Source organism: Schistocerca americana, chromosome 7, assembly GCF_021461395.2.
Source record: "Schistocerca americana isolate TAMUIC-IGC-003095 chromosome 7, iqSchAmer2.1, whole genome shotgun sequence".
In the NCBI taxonomy this organism is placed as follows: Eukaryota; Metazoa; Arthropoda; class Insecta; order Orthoptera; family Acrididae; genus Schistocerca; species Schistocerca americana.
This window is the reverse complement of record NC_060125.1, coordinates 123,001,924-123,027,710: the sequence shown is the minus strand read 5'-3', so window position 1 is coordinate 123,027,710 and position 25,787 is coordinate 123,001,924. Positions and strand designations below refer to the sequence as shown.

At 44.6% G+C, this 25,787-nt stretch overlaps 1 protein-coding gene across 1 annotated transcript in view; it reads right to left on the bottom strand.

Moving 5' to 3' along the window:
- LOC124622771 (myrosinase 1-like) overlaps window positions 1-22,617 on the bottom strand; it is a 101,417-nt gene extending 78,800 nt beyond the window's left edge. The window contains exon 1 of the mRNA XM_047148562.1: window positions 22,492-22,617. The gene's annotated coding sequence lies outside the window, so the exon portion shown is untranslated. The remainder of the gene's footprint in view (window positions 1-22,491) is intronic.
- Between the last annotated feature and the right edge of the window lie 3,170 nt (window positions 22,618-25,787).

Here is a 25,787-nt window from a genome sequence, read left to right as displayed (position 1 = left end):
CCGCGTTCTGAAAGTAGTAATTGCGTGTACCAGGCGAAGGAAGTCATTTCATAATGAGAAGTTACGTTTCTTTTCTTTTTAAAAATAAAATGTCCCATTAATTTGAAAGCGCCGAGTACAGATCATTTTTGATTCCTGCCACCGGCCATCGCGACTTCTCTCCTCGCTCGTCTACGTTGGTGCTGACTCCCACAGTAGCCAACACAGCATCTGGTACCACGGATTACAGAACCAACGCAGCCTTGACGGCGCATTGCTCCATCACAGCCCGTCACTAATATTTATCCCTTTTCTTTCAGAGGAGTATTGCTACTGGTTGTGTTCTTTCTTGCAGACTAGCCACAAAGCTTTCGCAATTTGTATATTTGAATTGCTTACAACAATCTTTTGCGGCGCTCCTCTCGTACAAATGACCTCTAACCTGCCTCCTACACCACCTGCGCCTACGCCTCTTGCTGCTGACTTTGACCTAATGCAGCTTGTTCAGTTTCACCACCAAATGTCGCAGTTGATGACATCAATCGACAAGCTCATTAAGGGGATGTTTACTATCTTTTGGTTCGAAAAATAGATTTTTTTAAATTGCATTTTTGGATGCATAAAAGTAGAATTAGAATCCCCTCCCCCCCCCCTCCCCCCCTCCCCCCCGGCTTGAAACGGTTTTTCCGAATACGGAACGGAAATGTTTATTATTCGCTGCTGAACCAAAAAAAAAATGCACTTGCCTGAAATCGGCCTTTTTCCCGCACCAGTTTTTTTCTTTCGGAGGACGAGTTATTGTACCGGTGCTTGGGAGGAAACACACAAAATTGGAATGAAAGTTTGAACGCGTGTGTTTGGAAGTTAGCCCCCAAGCATTTGCATTCTGGTGCGAAGACTGTGGAGATTGCAACTTTTCCGGCTCTGAGCAGCTGCAACGAAGGGTATTCAGCATTTCTGAAGACCATGACAACGATGGACGTCACCCTGGTACTCATGCTAAGCAGCTCGCCAAGCATTCGGATCACCACCGGATTCAAACGGCCGAAAACCAGAGCAGCGCAGGACGGCCCAAATCGAGCAGAACGCCCTCTATGAGGAAGAGGAAGGACTATTTTGTGGCCTCGGAATAGCAGAGTGAACGTAAGTTGCAAAATATTGTATTTATATGAAGTCAAAACTTCAAACGCGTTTTTCTCGAAATGACTTTTTTTTATCGCGCGGTATGGTAACTTCAAATCTACTGAACCGATTGCCATGATTCTTTTTTCGGACGAAGCTAACCAAATTTCCTAGGATTAGTACTATTTTTATTCCTATCCATCAACTATAAATATTTTTATTTGTCCGACGAAGTCGAAAAATCGATGAAAAAAACATTTTTTTCAAATTGCCACCATTTTTTTTCCTATGGTCCAAATAAGTTAAGCGAGGTAAAACTCCTAAAGAATATTATATACTTCGCTAACGTCAACTCAGATTTGATTCCAGACTAGCCGGCTGACCTGTGACATACCGCGTGTGGAGGTCTACATCGAAATTTTGTTTCGTTCCGACGGCACTTCCGGCTTTGCTCTTCGACATTTCCGGTCGAAAAAATTCCAGTTTGAAGAGGAAATATCAATAAGTAGTTTGACCAAATTTGACATTGATATGTGTAACACATCCTGAGAAAAAAATTGTCAAAGAATATGCTTTTTTCGGACCAAATATAGTAAACCTCCCGTTAACGCACAAGCCGCTGATGCATCACAATAGGCAGCCACATGCATGCCACCGTCTCGTTTCATTCCACCTTTCCGAGCTTTCAGTGAACTACAAGAGGAATGGAGCAAGTGGTACGCCCAGTTCAGCGCTATTATGCTACAGATGAACTGCAAGGTCCTGTGAAACGTTCTTATTTCTTGTCAATGGCTGGCGTACGAGCTTTACCACATCGCTCAGAAATTATTCCTGACTAGTTGGCCGGAGTTTCTAGTTTTTGAAGATTTAGTTTCCGCCCTCACTAAATATTATGATCAGGTTACTGCAGCTCGTTACGAATTCTTTCGACTGCGGAAAAAGCTAGAACAGACATACCTTCAGTGAGTCAGTCACTGAACTTCAGGGTTTGACGCGACAGCATCGTTTCCAATGTAGCTGTGGACAGTACTATAGTGACTTAATTATTCGAGATGCAGTTACGTACAGTGTGCCAGACAGAAGGTATCGTGTATAAATTCTCAAACATTTTGATCCTACTTTTGAACAAGTGTTACAAATTATTGAACATCAGGGCTCGTGTGATAGTGTCGGGGAAAACTTTGTGGTAGCTCCCATGTGAAGAAGAGGTGTGGCCTTGCGACCGATCACAGCATGCAAACAGGCCACCGCACTGTGGACAGGATAAACAAGAGTCAACACGTGTGTGTCTGCTGCGAAATCATGTCCCCACTCCTTTTGCACGTATAAAAGACAGAATTCCTCTTTGGGAGATGTGACTTTCTTTGCTTGTGGGAAGCGATGTTATGTACAGTCTGCGTGCTTGCAACAGAGAAAGAACTCCACCACCGTTCCCTCTCGTAGGTGCTTAGCACCTCTGACTCAGTGAATGTAGTGTTTTCTAACCCAGCTACCAGTTCTAGTAGTGACCAAATTCAGGACGTGCCTTCACCCCACCCAAGTGCTGTGCAACCACAGTCAAAGAAACTGTTTGTGAAGTTAGTCATTGCCAGACGCTGTGTGCGACTTCAGTTACACCCTGGCGCTTCCGTTACATTGCTTAATCCTGCCACTTACGAAGAGTTGGGCTCGACACAGTCGACAACATCTTGCATGCAATGTACTGCTTATAACGGTCAGGACATTCCAGTTCTAGGTACATGTAGCTTGTCTGCCACATTCCAGTCTCGCGTCAGAACAGTGACTTTTACAATTCTGAATTCGCGAGACTGTGAAAATGTTTTTGTGTTAGATTCATTTGATTTGTTTGGTTTTCGTATTGAGGCCAATGTAGTTTCCGTTTCTGCTATCAACCAAAAAGAAAGTGATACTCAATTGATTGAGAAGTTTCCTAAATTTTTTGGCGCACATAACTATGAAGGACAATGTGTAGCCTACGTTTTTCCGGCGCAACTCGTCCCTCATGAGTTAAGACAAAGTTGCAATTGAACTTAAAGAAAGACAAGACTGTGGTGTTATTGCTCCGGTCAAAGCTAGTCAATGGGCTTCTCCCTTAGTAATCTTACCAAAACCTTCTGGAAGACTTCGCCTTCTTGTTGACTTTAAATCCACTGTGAATCCACAAACAGTAATTATTTATCCGTTGCCTCGACGTGAGGAATTAATGGACAGGCTCACCGCAGGACACAATTTGCGTATTTGCAAAATGCGCTACATGAGGAGGCTCAGAAAGTGTCTGAGGTCAACGCACATGTCGAATTGTTCAAATTTTGTGCGTTTACCCGGGCAGCGCTTCCGCGCCTGCCATATTCCAACGCTGCTGCAAAAGTTCCATTCTGTCCAAACTACCGGGACGTACCCTTTTTTGAGTGCTATCAGCTGCAGGTTTGAAGTGCCACCTGGACAAATGTGCCTTTTTTCAGACTGAAATCCAGTTCTTCGGCCATGTTCTAAATGGCCAAGGTGATCATCCCCTTCAATCACATTTGCTGCCCATCTGGGAGCTCCCAGCCCCGCGGAACGTGACGGAATTACAGTGAATTCTCGCAAACTTGACATATTACATCCGGTTTATTCCCAATGCAGCCCAGATCCGTTGCACCGTTTGTGGCGGAAGAACGTGTCTTTTGTTTGGACCAAAGATTGTCAGAACGCATTACAGAAATTAAAAAATGCGTTACTTGAGTGACAGATGCTTTGCTCATTTCGATCCCGCTAAGCCTTCGGTTTTGGCAGTGGACGCTTCCACGTACAGAAACAGAGCTGTACTCTCGCACAGATTTGGTTCACAGGACAGGTAATCGCTTTCGCTTCCAATTTATTGACCGAAAATCTATGTAACTACTTCCAAAGCGGGAAGGAAGCGCTCACTGTTATCTATGGCGTGAGAAAGTTTCATCATTATGTGTTTGGTTGTAAGTTTTAACTAGTGGCGGACCATAAGCCACTTCAGTCTTTGTTTCATCCGTAGAAACCTGTTGCACCACACACGGCTCATAAGTCAGAACGGTGGGCTTTGTTATTGTCACAGTATCAGTACGAAATTTCGTGTTGGACCACGTCGAAGCATGAAAATTCCGACGCCCCTTGTCGCTCTCCTGTTGTTCCTGAGTCTGAGTTCGACGCTACTGCCGCATCTTGTTGTCAGATCGATGCACAGGACACTGAACTTCTATAGACTTCTCCTCTACACTGTGGGAAAATTGCACAGACCACAAAAGCAGGCTCCGACTTGAACATTTTGTTGGACTACATCTGTACTGCTTGACCCATTTCTACATCTACATCCTACATTTATACTCCGCAAGCCACCCAACGGTGTGTGGCGGAGGGCACTTTACCTCCCTTTCCTCTTCCAGTCGCGTATGGTTCGCGGGAAGAACGACTGTCTGAAAGCCTCCGTGCGCGCTCTAATCTCTCTCTAATTTTACATTCGTGATCTCCTCGGGAGGTATAAGTAGGGGGAAGTAATATATTCGATACCTCATCCAGAAACGCACCCTCTCGAAACCTGGCGAGCAAGCTACACCGCGATGCAGAGCGCCTCTCTTGCAGAGTCTGCCACTTGAGTTTGTTAAACATCTCCGTAACGCTATCACGGTTACCAAATAACCCTGTGACGAAACGCGCCGCTCTTCTTTGGATCTTCTCTATCTCCTCCGTCAACCCGATCTGGTACGGATCCCACACTGATGAGCGATACTCAAGTATAGGTCGAACGAGTGTTTTGTAAGCCACCTCCTTTGTTGATGGACTACATTTTCTAAGGACTCTCCCAATGAATCTCAACCTGGCACCCGCCTTACCAACAATTAATTTTATATGATCATTCCACTTCAAATCGTTCCGCACGCATACGCCCAGATATTTTACAGAAGTAACTGCTACCAGTGTTTGTTCCGCTATCATATAATCATACAATAAAAGACCCTTCTTTCTATGTATTCGCAATACGTTACATTTGTCTGTGCTAAGGGTCAGTTGCCACTCCCTGCACCAAGTGCCTATCCGCTGCAGATCTTCCTGCATTTCGCTACAATTTTTTAATGCTGCAACTTCTCTGTATACTACAGCATCATCCGCGAAAAGCCGCATGGAACTTCCGACACTATCTTCTAGGTCATTTTTATATATATATATATATATATATATATATATATATATATATATATATATATATATATATATATATTGTGAAAAGCAACGGTCCCATAACACTCCCCTGTGGCACGCCAGGGGTTACTTTAACGTCTATAGACGTCTCTCCATTGATAACAACATGCTGTGTTCTGTTTGCTAAAAACTCTTCAATCCAGCCACACAGCTGGTCTGATATTCCGTAGGCTCTTACTTTGTTTATCAGGCGACAGTGCGGAATTGTATCGAACGCCTTCCGGAAGTCAAGTTCAGGGAGAAACATTCATAACTGTTTTGTGCGCCGACATTCCGCTCGCCGGCATAGCCTCTCCGTCCAGCACAGTGTGATTTTATTGCAAAATGACTGTACATTCACGTGTGATTATGCCTAAAGTGTTGCAAAAAATGTGTTGCGATTGCTCCACCAACGACACTGGGGAAGTGTACGCACAAAACAATTAACGCGTAGCCACTGTCCTAGGCTGGGCATGGACGCACATACTGAACAAATGACGTCACAGTGTCGCGCTTGTGCTGAAACACTATCGGACCCTTGCAAACGTTTTCAACTTGACCCAAGCCTCAACCGACGTGGCAACGAGCACATATTGACTTTGCTAGTTCCTTTTGGAACCCTCGTTGGCCTACTGTTGTGGATTCTTTTAACAAATATCCGTTTGCAGTACACGTGAACTGGACTAGATGCGTAGTACGATTGAGACTCTGTCATGTCTTTTTCTCCTTGGAAGGTTTGCGTGAAGTGTTGTGTTGCGGCCAAATGTAGTTAGCGTTGCTTCACGCAGTGGAGAATGGCAAAAAGAGGCAGCCGGCGACTGTGGCGTTGCGAAGTCATCGCGGCACAGATAGCCTTGCTGACAGTAGCAGACTACCAACAGGCTGACACAAGGACGCACACAGACTGAGCGCCGAGCGAAACCTGCAAAGTGCTGAGTAAGGAGAAGTGAGGCCAGCACGCTAAGTTACACTGCAATATACTGCAGAAGTAATAACAAAAAGCTACCACCGAAGGTAAAAAGCGTCCTCCTGCCGGATATAAATAGTGGAGCGCAGGCAGCAATAGACAGAAGCCATTAGGAAGCAGTTCGGATCTGAGGACGGACGTGGTCCGTCTATGAATGTTCAATCTTCGTAGGTGACGATTCCGGAAGTCTGTTCCAGCTCGCAGGAGTCATCCGTTCGTCGCCAGATGTCGACTTCAGCTCTGGAGGTCGGCCCGAGTTCGGTCGGCACCATGGCTGACTAACTACAGCGAGAACTTCCTGCAGGACCTGCCGCAGCGCGGTCTCGGTCACAGGCGCCGCTGGGGACTGACGCCCGGACTTCACGGCAACGGTCCATGACGGGACCTCGAGGACATTGCGACTAACGGCTTCCCAGCCGCCGCTGCAGCAGGCGTCGGCAGCTGACCTCACGGCAACGTGGCTCCGTGAGCAACACGTACTGAGGCGCCGAGCGGCTATGAGCTCATCTCAACCACAGGGCATCCTGGCTTCAGCGGAGCACTGGTGGCCTTCGGCTACCGAGAACGATCAGCGGCGTGCGTTGTGCGCATTGTCGGAGAATCTACACAGCGGCAGCCAGGCGGAGGGATCTGCCGGGCTGGGCAGTGACGACGAGGGAGAAATTGTAAAGAAAGTCCAATAAATAATTGTAAAACTCCACACCGTCTCAGTCTTTGGCGCAGCTAACAAGTGGTGCAAAAGTCGTAACAAGTGGCCATCTGCCGTAACAGTTGGTTCCAGACAACAGACCACAGTTTGCGGCTCAGGACTGTTTTATACAGCAAATGGTATCACTCACTTTACCAATACGTTTCATACATAGCGGAACGGAGAAGCTGAGCGATTTGTGCGTGTATTCGAGCAACAGAAGAACTAACTACGTGCAGCTCACACACGTGAGCAAGCGCTGCTGCTCTTCCTCGCTACGTACCGCCCCCAACCCCGCGACTATACGCCGCCGGTGGAGCTCCTGCATGGCCGGCGCCGCCGCACGCAGCTCCACTTGCTGCCCCCACCGCAGCGCACGACCCCTCCCACGCTTCCCAAGTATCACTTTGCGCGTAATGATTCTATTCTTTCCAGAGCTTTTGGTCGCACCAGGCGCCTGGAGCGAGGAGCGATTCCTCGAGATTTAGCCGTTTGCATGTACGAGGATTGCCCAGAAAGTAATGCACAGCACTTTCTTTTCTCACCTGAACACAATACTATGAATGCAAAATGTTACTATCTATTATTTAAAGTCTCTTGAGTGAGCGCGCCAAGTTTCCGGCGCTTCCAACAGATAGCGTAGCTTCAGGACAGTTTCGAAACGGCGTCTGTGTGTGATGTACGTTACAAGCAACGTGTCGTCATTGAATTTCTCACTCCAGAAAAAACAAACTGTGGGGGATACTCATGTCCGGCCGGTGTGGCCGAGTGGTTCTAGGCGCTTGTGTCTGAAACCGCGCGACCGCTACGGTAGCAGGTTCGAATCCTGCCTCGGGCGTGGATGTGTGTGATGTCCTTCGGTTAGTTACGTTTAGGTAGTTCTAAGTTCTAGGGCACTGATGACATCAGATGTTAGGTCCCACAGTGCTCAGAGCCATTTGAACCATTTTGGAATATTCACAAACGCTTGTGTAAAGCATTTGCTGTCGACAGAAGTACGTTAGTCGCTGGGCATGGAGGGTGAGGTCATAAGAAGTCCGTTCGGCGGATTCAAGTGGTTCAAATGGCTCTGAGCACTATGGGACTGAACATCTCACGTCATCAGTCCCCTAGTCTTAGAACTACTTAAACCCAACTAACCTAAAGACATCACACACACCCATGCCCGAGGCACGATTCGAACCTGCGACCGTAGCAGCAGCAGCGCCTAGAACCGCTCGGTCACAACGGCCGGCCGTTCGCCGGAGCTCCACAATTTACAGCGGTCAGGGAGACCAACCACGGCTGTCACAGCTGACATGTTGCAGCGAGCTGAAGTCATTGGCCAGGCCAGACGCATTACGACTCGAGTAGACATTTTGAGGTCAATGAGGAGGTGAGTCCACAATGAAGCACTGGCTCCGCCACCAGGACCAGGATTGGGTAGCGACAGGGCATACACGCCCTCATTTCGCGCTGGAGTAAGGCCACAGAACGGGATGCAGATAACGTGGTACAATAGGATGTGAAGATAAAACAACATTCTTTCGCGTGTATAATTGTTACAGAAAAAAAGGCGGTGCATTACTTTCTTGGCAACCCTCGTATTCAATTCGAGGTCCTGCTGGGTTGCTGCGCCGCAATCAGAACGTGATTCGTCCTTGCGAGACTTTTCCGCACATTTTCTGTCCCCAGATTTACATTGCAGCGGCATCTTGCTCCCGGCGCGGCCATCCCATTGGGCCTCTTCGGCACCGCCTGCGTAATTGACAGAGATGGACCAATCGCCATTGCCACGGCAGCAGCTCAACTTGATGGCGCTCCTTCCGTCGCACGCTGTGGACTCGACGGCGCCGTGGCCGTCGTAGTCGCCCTCCCCGTTTTTCATTGGACCGGCTTAGGACGAGGGCGGGCGCAATTTTCTGATGTGTTCTCACTGAGCGATCTCCTCGAAACGCAGGACAGACGTCGGGGCGCGGCTGGCGGCTCGGTGTCGGTCCCAATTGCGGCTCCCAATGGTCGAAGCCGAGTTCGGTCGCAGTCTTCGAGAACATCATTACTAAATAATAGGCAGACCATACTTACCTTGCATTTTGCGACTAGTAATTACATGTAGGAGGCACAGGAAGCCACTTCATGTTTCTTTTCGTTTTAGAAATAAAACGTCTTATTAATCTGAAAGCGTTTTGAACACATCATTTTGGAATCTTGCCATCGCAACTTCTTCCTTGTTTGTATCAGTCGCGACTCCCACTCGATGGTGACTCCCCTAGTAGCCAGCAGAAGAGTGACCATATGGGTCGGACCCTAGACAACTGCAAAACTGTGGCCTGTTCAGAACAGTCCCGTGTTCAGTTGGTAAAGCCGCGTGGGGTAGCCGCGCGGTCTAAGGCGTCTTGTCAGGATCAGAGGTTCGAGTCTTCCCTCGGGCATGAGTGTGTGTGTGTGTGTGTGTGTGTGTCGTCCTTAGCGAAAGTTTAAGTTAGATTAAGTAGTGCATAAGCTTAAGGACCGATGACCTCAGCAGTTCGGTCCCATAAGACCTTACCACAAATTTCCAAAATTTCAGTTAGTAAGAGCTGATGGGAGGGATCGCATTGGAGTAGACCTCACGAACCCATGGACTCAGGTTGTCAACAAGGCACTGCAAAAACTGGTGGTGGCACTATATTGCGGTCCGCTGTGTTTACATGGAATGGACGGGGTCCTCTGGTCCAACTCAAACTATCACTGACAGGAAATGGTTATGTTCGGCTACTTGGAGTCCACTTGCAGCCACTCGTGGACTTCTTACTTCCAAACTTGTCACCCGGCCACAACTGTTTTCGATTGGTTTGAAGAACATTCTGAACAGTTCGAACGAATGACTTGGCCAACCAGATCTCCCGAGTTGAATTCCATCGAACATTTATAGGACCTAATCGAGAGGTCAGTTCGTGCACAAAACCCTCGACCGATAAATCTTTCGCAATTATGGACGTCCATAGAGGCAGCATAGCTCAATATTTCTGCAGGGGACTTCCAACGATTGATGAGTCCATGCCATGTCGAGTTGATGGTATACGCCGGGCAAAACGAGGTTCGACAAGATATTAGGAGGTATTCCCTGACTTTTGTCACCTCGGTGTATAAGATAGATGTGTAGATGAATAATGCCCGTCGATAGCATCTTCCGGAAAGTCATCCGAAGAGAAAGGAGTAATTTACATTAATCATACAAACTTAGTAAATGAAATGAGCGTATGGCAATGATTACCGGCAGTTCCTAACTGAGGAAGTTCGTCCACTGAGTCGCTAGTCTTTACAGCTGAAGTCACATTGGGAGACTTCCTTGTCGATGATGATGAAATGACGAAGAGGACAGCATAACTCCCATTCCCTGAGCAGAGAAAATCTTCGACATGGCCGAGATTCGAACCCGTGACCGCTGCGTGGCAGTCAGGCGCGCTGACCACTCAGTTACGGGGGCGGACAAAGAATAACAAAGGCAGAAATGAGGAACGGCGCGTTCTGTGCGAGAGTGGAGGCCAACAGGCTTCCGGAAGACACGTGCCATTCGCTGCAAAGGCGACAGTCACGTAACTCACGGGGAAAAGCCTTCGTACCGCTAGCGTTACTCTGTATTGTCCTCAGGGAAGACTTCCCCTAAGGTTTCGGTGCGATGAAAGGGTAAGTTGCTACCCGAAAATAAATTTTTGATCTTCGTAAATCTCGGCCACAGAATAGAAATTCCCCGCTACAGAAAAGCAAATGCGGAAATTTTTCCACCTGAAATGGCTATCACCCAGCATGCGTCAGGAGTGGAAGCAGAACTGAATACATTCCCAAGCATGTGTTTTACTGCACCCTTCATTTAGTCTACTTTTACTAGTCCTGAAATTAGAGAGACAAAGCATAGTGAAGGCGTTGTTAAATTATCTCGAAGGCGCATTTAGTAGTTCATGTTTACTTAGGGTTTTTTAGCCGAATATTTCTATTGAAAAATTTCAGCGAGATGAATGTGGACCACGTACGTGGCATTGACGCATTTGGTAATCCGTACGTAAGCACGTGATTCGATTTCCAGCAGTCAATCGATAATTGTCTCAATGTTCGTTTGTGATGTCGCAGAAATGGGCCACAAGCACACGGCTTCTGTTTGAAGGACGTTTTCCTGAGGTAAATCACCTGGCTTCTCCAATTTTCATCAATGTTGCTCATAAACGCACGCAGGCACCCCACAAAAGTGTTTACGAATTAAGCGTGATACATATTAAGCATCACAGGTAGCGGTTTCTGCAGCCATTACTCTAAAAGTGTGACTTCTATAAACGCAACGTTGAAAAGCAGGCTAGCATCCGTGAAACGCGTGTGCATCGATTTCCCATAGTCGCAACTAACATACTTTGTTCTTGTTGCTGAAGGAAAATCTTCCTTGCAAAGATATATAACACTGCATGGGACACAGCCAGTGTGTCCTAAATGATGCCTGTACATTTATGATAAGATAACTGATTCTTATTATGCATTGAACATAAATCTACATAGTTTCCTTTTTGGTCACAAGAAAACACATACTAGGTTCTTCCACTTGATATAATAATAAAATGTAACAGTCGAGATCTGAAATTTATTTTATGTATAATGTTTGTAAGCGGTCTCGATCGTTATAACCATCTTCAGACCAAGGCTCTCAAATATACACGACTAATTGAGTATTCCGGCTTTGCGCGAGTCAGAATATATGCCATGGGAGAAGTACCGTTTTAGATATGACATGTTTACAGACTGATGTCTCGTTAAGGATATTGTGAATCCACTTATCGTGTTAGAAAGGTGGTCTAGTCGCGGTGCGTGACAATGGGTGAATGTGCTGGGCAAGAAAACCGCGAAATTGAGTACTAAATACTCTTAGGTACAGTTAAATAATACCGCTTACAAACCTTACCGTCTACGTGAAAACGTTTTCATTCAGGATGCAACATAATGAGGATAGTCTCGAATTCGTTTCTTCCATAGTGTGGTGTGTGGAAGTGGATGATTAGGTTGGTAGACGTGTCAATATAATGCGCGATGTGAAACACTTAGTTCTCTCATAGAAAGCTGTATTCTGTGTGCCTTTTGAACTTTACCGTATTAGTGAATATATTCTCTTATACAATGCTCACCCTGTTCCATCCATAGTGGCTTTAACATTCAACCAACATCATGGGGCCAATTAGTTTAGTAATATTGTCTTAACATAATAGTATTGAAATGAAGCTGGACAGGAATGGAAGTTACATTAGTTCACTAGGCGTTTACTTTTCGTTTGATATACATAAGTTCAAATGGTTCAAATGGCTCTGAGCACTATGGAACTTAACATCTGAGGTCATCAGTTCCCCAGAATTTAGAACTACGTAAACCTAACTAACCTAAGGACACACATCCATGCCCGAGGCAGGATTCGAACCTCCGGACTGAAGCGACTAGAACCGCTCGGCCACCGCGGCTGGCTATACATAACTATAATGTCTCGTTTTCACAATACTTTCTTATAGTCTATATTTGCAGTGTTTGACGAAAGCGTACAAAATTATGAATAGGATTATATTCACGAAAAATAGGCGAAATGTTTATCCTAAATCACTGACGTGTACCGTTCCAATATTCATTTGTTATTTTCCAGTATTTTTGTTTGAACCTGTTTCGATTTCTTTCCTTGTGTCTCTGTTGATCGTCGGTAAAGTGCAATTGACGAAAACGCGCTGAGAGATTAAAAACTAATCTATTTGATATTAAACGTTGTTGTGTGTGTCTGTTGCTAGCGGCATAGTGCGCTCATAACGTCCGCCGTGGGTTCCAAGTGTGTTCCGAGAAAAGGAACACTGAGACAGTAAGTTTTAGTTTCGACAAATCCAAGCGTTTCGTGTAGCACGGATCTTTGGAGGTTCATGGCTGGCTCGTTGATACCATTCATGTAACATCTTATCAGATTGATAGTGCCTTTTTTTATTCTGATAGCCATGTCTTTTTCGCTAAGTTTTGGGATCCACTACACGTAGACAGGTAACTTTTGCCTCATGGTTCTCAAATTCCCTTTCAGCCTCGTGATGGTTGAAAAAGTACGGTGCTTCTTACAAATGCGGAACGGGATTATATCAATGTCCGAGTATTCAGTCCCCCCTGCAAGCTGTCGACAGTTCACCTAAGGAAGTATTGCTCCCTTATGGTGACGAAAGCTGGTCTACTCAGCACCGATTGCACTGTCAAGCGGAATCCGTTCTTTCGAGATGGGAATCAAATGTAGCATTCCTATCCATCTATAGGTCTGTGGCTACAGAATTCACATAACGTATAATGGGGAAGTGGGATATGCTTTCTCTGCAGTGACAGTGGCCACCTTAGGTCTAATTTGCAGGTATTTGTTTTGAAGTCTCACTCGAACAGCGTCGTTACCAGGTCTCGTTTCTACTGCTTACAAGGTTGGTGCCACCCATTCTCCCGGTGCAATGGAAGCAGAGGGTCGCGCACCTTTACCCTCGCAGCACGGTCCTGAAATTGTTGCCAACCCAGTAGCGTCCGCAGTGCAGCATAAGAGAGTGCATCTCACCACTGAACTTAGTTTTTCGACTCATGTGTCTTGTAGTGGTGAGTCCGGTATTCTTGATGGTGTTACGAAAAAATCTGCTAATGTCTCTATTGTTTCTCCTAGAACTCTTTCACCGGTTGAGGGAGCTCCTCGAGAACCACCCGAAGGCGGGGAAGTCGTTGAGCCTTCTGATGTTCCAATGATTCAACAGCAGCAAATTGAGCGCCGCTAAAATAATCTGTTCCCTTGATGTCACCCATTCAGACGACGCCGGTATGACCAACCATTCTTACTCCATTGGAGGCGATTGCTGGCCATGGAATCCTATCTGTCGACCCAGATGTTGTGGTGCGTGACGCATCTCTTCAGCGATATGAATTGCAGGTATCCAAGAGTGCGGAGTGGGCCTTTGAGGCTCCTTGTTTGTCAACTGCTTTGATTGATGTTCAAGAAGCGTCTAGGTCCCCAACTGCCGTTGCGATATTGCCTCGTAATCGCTGTCAACAATGCATCCAACCTGAGCGCCCGGTGGCTCGTAAAAAGAAGAAACGTAAAGATTCTAGAGGCGGGGATGTTTAGACCCTGACCCTCTGACTCGTCAGTGGACCTTGACCCATATTAATGACGTAATTAATTTGGTCAGCAGATAGAAATTGGTTTCTTGTCGTTAAAGTATGCAGGCTTATCATTTCTTTCTTTGAATGTTAATAGAGTGGAATGGGACACGTGGCTCGATTCATTGCGCCAATCTATCTATGACTCTTGTGCGTATCACGTATTCCTAAAACAACTTTTTGTGGCGGCGTTCGTAGCGACAAACAATTCGCTGTAGAAACGGCTTACGAAGTCACCGCCACACTTTTAATAGCGGGCCGACCGGTCCGCTGGAACAGTGAACAGAAAGATGAAAACCCAAACACTCTGATTAAATAAAAGTCGGTACCTATCTTTATTAACGAAGATACAGCAACACAGTAGTGAACTCCGTGTCTACAGAAATCTGTCTAGTTCGAGTCGGAGCGGCTAGGTCAGCGTCGGCTGACGACAAACAACAACTCTGCTGCGATGAACACACGACTGACTAGCAAGTACACAATTCGGTGGCGAGTATACAACTGAGCGGCGAATACAGAACTGTCCTAGCGCTCGCGACTCCAGCGCTTAAGAACCCAGAAGCCAGCGGTGGCGCGCGCAGACTTGCGGCGATTTGCTGTCTCGCTGGCGCTGCTTATGCGGACGGCGTCCGGACTGTGATGCTGCCAACCTTATGGCAGCGGGCTCGGGTGGCATTACTGGCTAGGATATAACACAACTGCAATTTACTCGCTTTCCCTAGTTTTTACATTAAGTTTAATATTTTTTTAAAGAGGGAATTCCCTATGAAGGGATTATATTCTTGATAATGGTAAAGGAATGGTGTGTACTTTTTCTTCACCTGACCTTCTGTCTCCTTTATGCAGCGTCGGATACCGGACGCACTTTGGAGTGTCCCCAGTTTTATGAGAAAGAAGTGGTTTACTTGCTACGCAGAAATCCGCACATTGTTCTGAAGGGTGGTGATTTTAAATTTCAAGATTTAATTCGTTCCTTAAACCTGCAAGATGTTTGGATCTGTACAGATCCGACTCTTGCCAAATTTCCCTACTTTGCTGCTACTTATAGCGATACCACAAATTTTATTTATCTGACTGCGTGATAGGATTTTGACTGTCGGTGTCATCCCCGCCAGCTTCATGGAGCACTGTGCAGTAACTGTTATCTTAAATGACGCGTGACAGTCGTGAAACTGTTTCGATCGCCTTGGATTTTGAATGAGGCGCACGTGGAAGCTGAATGTGGCGCACGTGGTAGACCCTCTCTACATAAAGTGATTCTGGAAGTATGGGACCGTAGTCTCTGTCGAAATGCGCTGTATGCCTTCCTTTTAGATTGGTGGGTCAAGTGGCAAAGCCAAGGCTCCAACAAACACTGATTCGATTCTTCACTGATAGAGAGTTGAATGATGTCTTCTGTGACAATTTTATCACGTGTTATTGAATTACACGATACACTTCGGAATCTGTCGGTCAATCACCACTTGTAAATCGTGTTAACACATTGCTCACTTCTACTCTTGAGGGAGGTGATGCGAAATGTACCAGTATGTTCCTGTTACGGGAAATTTTGTTAGGTTTAGTGTTTCACGAATCAAATGGAGGACAACATAACGAAAAACAGTGAAAAGCAATGATAAACTTACCGAAAAATCAAGGAACAACATTTTTAACGATTAAATGCCAGCAGACATTGTTTTATCCTTAATGTAACGTGATGTGTTTTTACATAAAGGATAAACCAGTCTATGCTAGCATTAAAATGTCGAAAATGTTCTTACCCGCTTGTCCGGTAAGTTTGTCACTGTCACCGTCATTTAATTCGCGAAATACAAAACCTTACGTCTAACCTTCTCATAACAGGAATATGCATTTCACATCACCTCACTCAAGAGCACAAGAAAATAACATACCAAGACGATTTACACCTGACTATAGACCCATAGGCTCCGAAATCCATGGTGAAATTCAAGAAAGCAAAACTGTGAATGAAGGCGCTATTGTTCATACTTCCTGTGTTGCATACGATCGCGTTCATAGCTACAAAATATGGATTAAATTAAATACTACAGTAGGTCTCGATTATCTGATCTTCGATTATCCGACCCTCTGTGTTATCCAATCCTTTCACCGCGCCCGCCGGTCGTGCGCCAGCCGACGACTAACGTGTTGTTTGTTGGCACTCAGTTCATTGTCGCCGTCTGCTACTCCTCACTCCTCAGTGCTAACTTAGATCTGGAGCGGAGTGGACGTGTTGCACTATGTTTATTGTAAAAATTTGTGGTGATGGCTTCAAACCGGAAAAAGCTGGTCGTTTCAATGGAAGAAAAACTTAGAGCTTTAAAAAGAATTGACAATGGTGAAACTTTATTAAAAGTGGCGCAAGATTATAACGTCGGGATAACAACAGTTGGAGACTGGAAAAGGAACCGCAACGAAATTGAGAAGTGGTGTTCTCAGCCAGCAACCTCGGCTGTTTTGGAAGATCGAAAAGCCGTGAAAAAATGTGATTATAAAAAAGTAAGTGAAGCTGTGTTCTTATGGTTTACTCAACATAGAGATAATGGTGTACCCATGTCGGGACCAATTTTGCAGGAAAAAGCCTTAAAGTTTCGTAAAGAACTAAACGAAGGTGAACCTGATTTCACAGCTGGTGCAGCCTAGCTCGATAGATGGAAGAAAAGATACGGAATTCGGCAACTTAATGTCTGTGGTGAAAAGCTTTCAGCAAATTTTGAAGCTGTTCAATTGTTCAGGAATAAACTTCACAAGGTATTGGACGAGGAAAACTTAACAGGCGATCAGATTTTTAACTGCGACGAGACTGGTCTCAATTACAAAATGTTACCGGAAAAAAACATTAGCATCAAAGGCCGAAGAGGCAGCACCAGGCTACAAACGTAGCAAAGAAAGAGTGACAATTCTTGCATGCAGTAACGCCACAGCAAATTTGAAAATGAAACTATCTATGATAGGTAAGCCAAAAAACCGAGAGCATTTAAAAATGTAGCTAAAAATGCTTCACCGGTGAAATATTACAAGCAAAAAAATACTTGGATGAGCTCAGTCATTTTTAAAGAATGGTTTTATAACGAGTTCTTGCCACAAACTCAAAAGTTTTTGAAACCCAACAACTTGCCCCGCAAAGCACTGTTGCTTCTAGACAATGCCACTTGTCATCCTAATGAAGATGAACTTCAAGATCAAGACATAAAGGCTATGTTTTTGCATCCCAATGTCACATCCTTAGGTCAGCCTATGGACCAAGGGACCTTAGAGACACTGAAGAGAAACTGCCACAGAAACTTGCTTTCCTCTTTCTACATCTACATCTACATCCATACTCCGCAACCACCTGACGGTGTGTGGCGGAGGGTACCTTGAGTACCTCTATCGGTTCTCCCTTCTATTCCAGTCTCGCATTGTTCGTGGAAAGAAGGATTGTCGGTATGCCTCTGTGTGGGCTCTAATCTCTCTGATTTTATCCTCATGGTCTCTTCGTGAGATATACGTAGGAGGGAGCAATATACTGCTTGACTCCTCGGTGAACGTATGTTCTCGAAACTCCAACAAAAGCCCGTACCGAGCTACTGAGCATCTCTCCTGCACTGTCTTCCACTGGAGTTTATCTATCATCTCTGTAACGCTCTCGCGATTACTAAATCATCCTGTAACGAAGCGCGCTGCTCTCCGTTGGATCTACTCTATCTCTTCTATCAACCCTATCTGGTACGGAGCCCACAATGCTGAGCAGTATTCAAGCAGTGGGCGAACAAGCGTAATGTAACCTACTTCCTTTGTTTTCGGATTGCATTTCCTTAGGATTCTTCTAATGAATCTCAGTCTGGGATCTTATTTACCGACGATCAGCTTTGTATGGTCATTCCATTTTAAATCACTCCTAATGCGTACTCCCAGATAATTTATGGAATTGACTGCTTCCAGTTGCTGACCTGCTATATTGTAGCTAAATGATAAGGGATCTTTCTTTCTATGTATTCGCAGCACATTACACTTGTCTACATTGAGATTCAATTGCCATTCCCTGCACCATGCGTCAATTCCTTTCAGATCCTCCTGCATTTCAGTACGATTTTCCATTGTTGCAACCTCTCGATATACTACAGCATCATCCGCAAAAAGCCTCAGTGAACTTCCGATGTCATCCACAAGGCCATTTATGTATATTGTGAACAGCACCTGTCCTACGACACTCCCCTGCGGCACACCTGAAATCACTCTTACTTCGGAAGATTTCTCTCCATTGAGAATGACATGCTGCGTTCTGTTATCTAGGAACTCTTCAATCCAATCACACAATTGATCTGATAGTCCATACGCTCTTACTTTCTTCATTAAACGACTGTGGGGAACTGTATCAAACGCCTTGCGGAAGTCAAGAAACACAGCATCTACCTGGGAACCCGTGTCTATGGCCCTCTGAGTCTCGTGGACGAATAGCGCGAGCTGTGTTTCACGCGATCGTCTTCTTCGAAACCCATTCTGATTCCTACAGAGTAGATTTCTAGTCTCCAGAAAAGTCATTATACTACAACATAATACGTGTTCCAAAATTGTACAACTGATAGACGTTAGAGATATAGGTCTACAGTTCTGCACATCTGTTCGACGTCCCTTCTTGAAAACGGGGATGATCTGTGCCCTTTTCCAATCCTTTGGAACGCTACGCTCTTCTAGAGACCTACGCTACACCGCTGCAAGAAGGGGGGCAAGTTCCTTCGCGTACTCTGTGTAAAATCGAACTGGTATCCCATCAGGTCCAGCGGCCTTTCCTCTTTTGAGCGATTTGAATTGTTTCTCTATCCCTCTGTCGTCTATTTCGATATCTACCATTCTGTCATCCGTGCGACAATCTAGAGAAGGAACTACGGTGCAGTCTTCCTCTGTGAAACAGCTTAGGAAAAAGACATTTAGTATTTCGGCCTTTAGTCTGTCATCCCCTATTTCAGTACCATTTTGGTCACAGAGTGTTTGGACATTTTGTTTTGATCCACCTACCGCTTTGACATAAGACCAAAATTTCTTAGGATTTTCTGCCAAGTCAGTACATAGAACTTTACTTTAGAATTCATTGAACGCCTCTCGCATAGCCCTCCTTACACTACATTTCGCTTCGCGTAATTTTTGTTTGTCTGCAAGGCTTTGGCTATGGACAAGGGAGAAGACATGCTAGAGCACTTTCGCCGTATTAATTTTAAAGACGTAGCTTATGCTGTGGCCCAGTCTTGGGAGAGTGTTGGAGCAAATACAATTGCAAAATCCTGGAAAATTTTGCTACAGGAATATCAAGTAAATTCTCCAGATGATGAAAAACTGCAGCAGCAGACCGAACCAGAAAATACTACGCTGATTTCAGTGTTACGAAAAGTTCCGGGATGTGCTGACGCCACAGAAGGTGACATAAATGAATGGATTGTCCAAGATGAAGAATTTGAAGTGACAGATGCATAAATAGTCGATAAAGGAAATAGAAGAAGACGAAGAAGCGGATGTAGTGGAGGAAAGTGCGCCCAACATTTCTCACAACGAAAGACTCAAGGACTTAGAAACTGCTTTAAAATATGTAGAGCAACTGGAGGAAACATCGTATACCGAGGTTTTACATCTTAAGAGACTACGAGATTTAGCGGCAAAAAAACGGCAAACAACAGGCAAACAAAAAACAATTACTAACTTCTTCACACAGTACATATCTATTCAGTCTAATTTGATTTGTATTGTATTAAATGTTTAACTCATTTGGCCCACTTTAGTTTAATTTTTGTATTTTTTTGTATTATTTTCCGTGTTATCCGACCTTCCCGCTTATCCGACCTTGCCGCGGCCGGTTTAGATCGGATAATCGAGACTCTACTGTGTTTCGTAGATCTTTCATATGTTAACAGTGACAGTGTTACGCAGAATTGTATCTACAAAAAAACTGTTTTAACGTTTAGAAGTTATATGCAGATGGCGCGCAATTGTAGCCCTATGACCACAGAGAGAAGCTATGTCACCTATACATGTGCATAACCTTCAACTTTTAATTAGTATGGCAACGTATCTTACGTAAATTACAGGTACCACTTAATGATCCACGAGTATCGACCATATTTTATTTCAAAGCATGCTTTGTCAAGAAGAAGAGGTACAGTTTCTAAATTCTGTGCTGATAATTTCGTTTTTATATTTTCCACTGTAATTTCTGAAGATCCAGTTATAAAAACGGAAGATAGGATAACTTATGATAAATTCCGATTTTAAAATCTTACGCATTACATTTGATGTTCGAGCATCTCCAGCACTCTTCATCAGTGCCATTCACATGGGCCACGCTGGTCACTCACCAGCTGTAAGTTTCGGTTGTACCCGATAGCACCCCACGTCATAAGGCCTTAAGCTGGTGCTGTATATCTTGTGCGAATGCAGGCACTCTGATGCCACTCCCCATGTCGGTCACAAACCAAAATGCTGCAATCATTTTCAAACAAGGAGATCCTGAATTCGTCCGAAAACACTGTCTGATGCCATTCCTGTCCCCAGTGGCGTCGTTCCATACAGCATTGCTGTCTAGCATGTTTCTGCACATCCGCCAAAGGCAGTCTGAGAAGTGGACATGAGCACGTAACCCATGCCTTAATGAAAAGCGACGGACTTTCGTCCCTGGTAGTGTACAATGTGTTAAACTGTTTGACTGTTGCACTAGAGCCGAGGAGGACGCAGATCTGTCCTGTAATGCCATTCGTACGAGGTGTGCGCCGGCCGCTGTGGTAGAGCGGTTCTAGGCGCTTCATTCCGGAACCACGCGGCTGCTACGGTCGCTGGTTCGAATCCTGCCTCGAGCATGGATGTGTGTGATGTCCTTAGGTTAGTTAGGTTTATGTAATTCTAAGTCTAGAGGACTGATGACCTCAGATGTTAATTCCCATAGTGCTTAGAGCCATTGTTTTTCGTACGAGGTGTCAATCTTTTCGGGAGGTGGTCTGGATGGTGCGACCTGACCCATCTCGTCGTGTTCTGCGACCTTCCGTGAACCAATCTGCACACACTCGTTGCACTGTCTAAATACTTCTTCCCACACGAGTAGAGCAACTTTCCAGATGGATGCATCACATTCTCTCATGCCAATAATGCGCCCTGTTTCAAACTCAATGACTTGACGGTACGATTCGCGCATACGTCTGCGAGGCGTCCAGCACGTCTACTCAAATAAAACTGATCCGTTACCTTCGGTTTATAGCGACAACGAGAGCCGAAGACTTACTTTACCGATAGGTGGTGTTGCGCAACGATATCAATGTTGAACTTGAACCCGCTGCCCAACTTGATTCAAATGTTAATCATTTTTTCAGAACATACTAATGTACATTTCCTATAAATATGAACATCCTATCTCTAGCCGTTCAAGGTACTCTGTTTGTTTGCTGAACATTGAGTGTGTATGTTACTTTTAGTTCCACTTGCAAGACAAACATTAAACTTACAGTGCTGTCAGTGTGACGATATAAGATTAGCTGTACGCACTGAATATCTCACACCAGGGCTTCTTCAAGTGCGCTGACGTATCCTCTGACTGTTTTCTGCAACATACTCGAAATCTATGTTACAGCCAAGCTACCTCCTTGTTTTCTGTTTTTGTTAACTTGAGAATGTTTTGGTATTGTGATGCTTATCGTTATAAAGATTGATTTTAAAATCTGTTAAACGCATCCAGACATTTGTTAGCTGTATATTTAGAATCAACGTTCTCTATTTCTTTGTTACCAACTAACGCTATGTTCATGTCTTGCCAAATCTAGGTAATTGGGCCAAAGGTAGACGAACTGTAATACAAAAAAATTCCCTTTTTACTATAGCGTTAAATATCGTTGATAAAATAGGAAATCAGTGATAAATGTTTTGGAAGAATTTTGTTCATTTTTTCGTGACAAGTAGTTCCAAGCAGAAGTTCATCATTAAATGCTTTACATTTTTATTTGCATTGCTCTTCGTAGTGTTTTAATTATTTCAAACCAATTCAATAAACCTAATAAATTCCAATCTGAAGTTCCTTTCCTTCTGTTAACTCATATTCTTTAAAACAAAGTACACAGTGGGTCAGTGTTTTATAGGTGCAGTGTACATAAGCGTCTTCACATTTTCATGAGAAAATATTTTCTTCATTACTGAGCATTAGGAAACGAACAGTAATACCATTCTGTGGAGTACAGTTATACCACTGGCTACGCAACATTTGTCTGTGGCAAATGAGCTGGAATTGTACTATCTGCTACTCAACACTCTAGCGAAATTCTTTTCTCGTTTTGCTTTATGTACTGAGTAATTTGCTGGCCTAAGACGATGACGCGGTTCCTTCTCTCAAGTGTAATTAGCGTGTTGATACAAACTACTTTGATGATGGTAAGTGCAGTTTACTCACCACTCTCGTTCCAGGCGCCTTCTATCTGATAGGCAGAGGTGGCAGCTCCCAGGAGGAAACCATCAGGGAACTGGTTGACAGCTGTTTGCGCAAGGCTAACAGCTAACAGGGCTGCAAAAAATGCTGGTAACATCATTTTCACAGGCTGCGGAAACACATGGAACTGCTAGTATATATACGTCTTTAATCTCAGTACTGTAAGCGTAACATCCGTTCTCTTATCAGATAAGAAAGACATGAAAGGGGTACTTTAACCGATATTTATCGAAACAAATGGAGTGTCATTACGAGGACCGTCTTCCGTAGCTAAAGATGCTTCCGCTTTTAGAGAGGTAAGTTACTGATAGGTTTAACACGTGACGCTCAGTCACTTGGTTTTTACCCGCAGCCAGATCACCCTCTTCTGGAATGATCTTCACTGAGCCTCGCCTATACCACTTGTCTGCGTTTTCAAATCAAATATTCTTAAGTAGTCCACTTGCCACAGTTTCCAAATAAATTTCACCAAGTATGGTAAAACTGAAGACGCGCTTCAGAATCGCGAGTAGTTAACTGAATAACAACAGTCCTTTTGTAAGTAAAATTTCCTGTATTTTAATGCGGGATACTTATTTTTAATATTTCAGTTCATGTAAGATGGATAAAGAATTTTTAAAGCTTTTCACGTGCTTTGAAAATAACAATAATGCAGTCAAATTTACTTTCTGTGAGAACAGGACCAGGTTCTTCCCGACAAAGAAGGTAAATGTTACTGGCACATCACTGTCGCTTCAGAAGTATTCGCCAGTCCCCGGCCTGAGGACCGCCGCTTCTCCCTTTTTCTGGAAACAGAAAAATTTGAAAATTGGAAAGCACATATGTTGTGGTGGAACGAAATGCATAAAAAATATGTTTCTTGAGCATTGTACCACCTTTTTCGTAATCCGGCTAAATGTGGTAGTTTGAAATTGAAAGCTTAAAGGAGAAAAGATTAATAGTCTACTATTAACAATAATTTATCTGAGAATTAGGATATGTATGAGTTGATTGTTAATGTTAAGTACTAATCTGCATGTTTTGTTTGTTTCATCATGTGCTGAGCGAATGGTCTTTCTGACACCCATAATATGACGCGCACCTGCTGAGGTAATTCTACACTGCCTGCAAAAAACAAATGAGTACTCAGTAGACGTAGTCTGATGTCAGTGTGAATAAGTACATATACACATCACCGTCATGTATAACTGACTAGAATTGCAGTTCTCTGTGATAAAGACAATGACAACCAGAACGCGTTAGTTTCCCTCGATAAGTGACGTTGTCAGGTATGGTAGGCTAGATAAGGATGACACGCCCGCTAAACACGCTGGGCAGAACAGGTAATAGGATTGTGGAATGGGCCAAGGGTTGAGGTCAGTTTCTGCTTCTAATTGTCATTTATTTTAATTTAATAACCTTTACAACCAAAGCGGCACATAGCCGAACTTTTATCGACTGCAACTCTCTCACGGCTGAAGGCCTCCAACAAGAAATCTTAACAAGATAAAATCCAATTAAGATAGCAATAAATTAATTCAAAAAAACAACATACACTAAGTGCAATACAAATGGCTGAGGGCCACAATTAAATTCCAAAACTTTAGAATATATTACCATAGACCTTTAAAGGCAGAAGGCCAACAAGAAATCTTAAAAAAAATCAAAATTCAATTAAGATAGCAATAAAATAATTTTAAACCTCCAAAAAAGCAACATATGCAAGGTGCAACACAAATGGCTGAGGGCCACAATTAAATTTCAAAATTTTAAAATATATTACCATAACGTTTAAAGCAGAAGGCCACAATGTTTAAGCTTGAAAGATAAATTTAGAAATTAATTTGCAAAATTTTAAGAAAACAAACAAATAACCATAAGCCTAAAATTTAAAATAGCTGACAACAGATAATTAAAAACCTGTGGCACTCAGAAGGCCTCCAGGGAGGTCGGTCTGCCCTCGTTCACTTAGGTGAGACAGGTGGTGAGCCCAACTACACTTGATCCGTTGGAACCCAACCAGGCGACAGCCACGAACCGACCAACACGACGACTTGTTTCCCATCAATCAGTACATGAGAACTCGAACTGGCAATGTTACAAACGTGATAATCCACAATGGAGTATGTATTAGCTGTCAAAATTACACACCATGTTGGATAGTCACAACAGGTGAGGAAAGGACGCAGCCTGAAATTACATTAGTGGCCAGGGCAGATTACCGGAATACCAACGGCCACTAGGCAGAAAATTCCACTGGTGCACTCAAATCGTAGTCGACTGAACAGTTAATTGCACCGCATGGCGGCTAAATCTCAGCAGTGGAACCACTCGTTGTTGCTCACCAGAAAACCTCCCCAACAGCAAACCACCGAAGCGAACCACCACAACGTGAATAGACCTGGCTTGGGTAGTTCAAACCACTACTCAACTGTGACGTCCTGGGTAGGTGGACCACGAAGCTCGTAGCGATCGGACAGCTCCACACACGCTCAGACACTGCACAGGGACTGCCAGCAGCCCCAGCCGACTGCACCGTGCGGAGATAACTTCCCTCGTCCGCAACAACCAACCGACTCCCTTGCCGGAAACTATATGCACCAAACCAAAAATGGTACACGGCGCAAATATCGATACACATCACTGCTGCCACACGTAGAAGGAAGAAGAACCATGAAGTAACTGCGACAGAGGCGGGAAACCAAACACAGATAGACAGGCAAGTTCACGAAAACGCTTGGTTGGGAGAGAGCACGGCTCAAAGGGGGATCAACAGTTTCAGATCTTGAGCGATCATGTGAAAAATACTAGAGGTGTCTTGCACTGATGTGAGACAGCGTTAACAGCACGTGACGGTTTGAAAGGGGCCTCATTGTGGTTCTCTATTCGGCCAGCCAGACGAGCTGTGCAACATCCAGTCTTGTGGAGTATTCGGATGTGACAGCAGCCCGTTATTGGACTGCGTGGGGGACGTGAAGGCAGACACAGTCGTTTCCACGGTTTTGTCGCTGTATTGTGCACCACGAACATCATAACCCGTTCATATCAGTGCCTGCTATCTGAAAACAAAGCCCTACAACATTCTGCGTAATTCCGCATCATTGGTCGGGGACTACCGGCGGGACTAAGGAGTTACCCTCCCACGCACATCCTGGCGCAGACACCGCAGCACAGCTGGCTATGCTTGTAGCAGAGCCACGACCGGCAAGTATGGAATCGCAGTTCTGTTCTCCCCCTATAATAATCGTCGGAGAGTATAGTGGGGATCAGGTAAGAGGTCC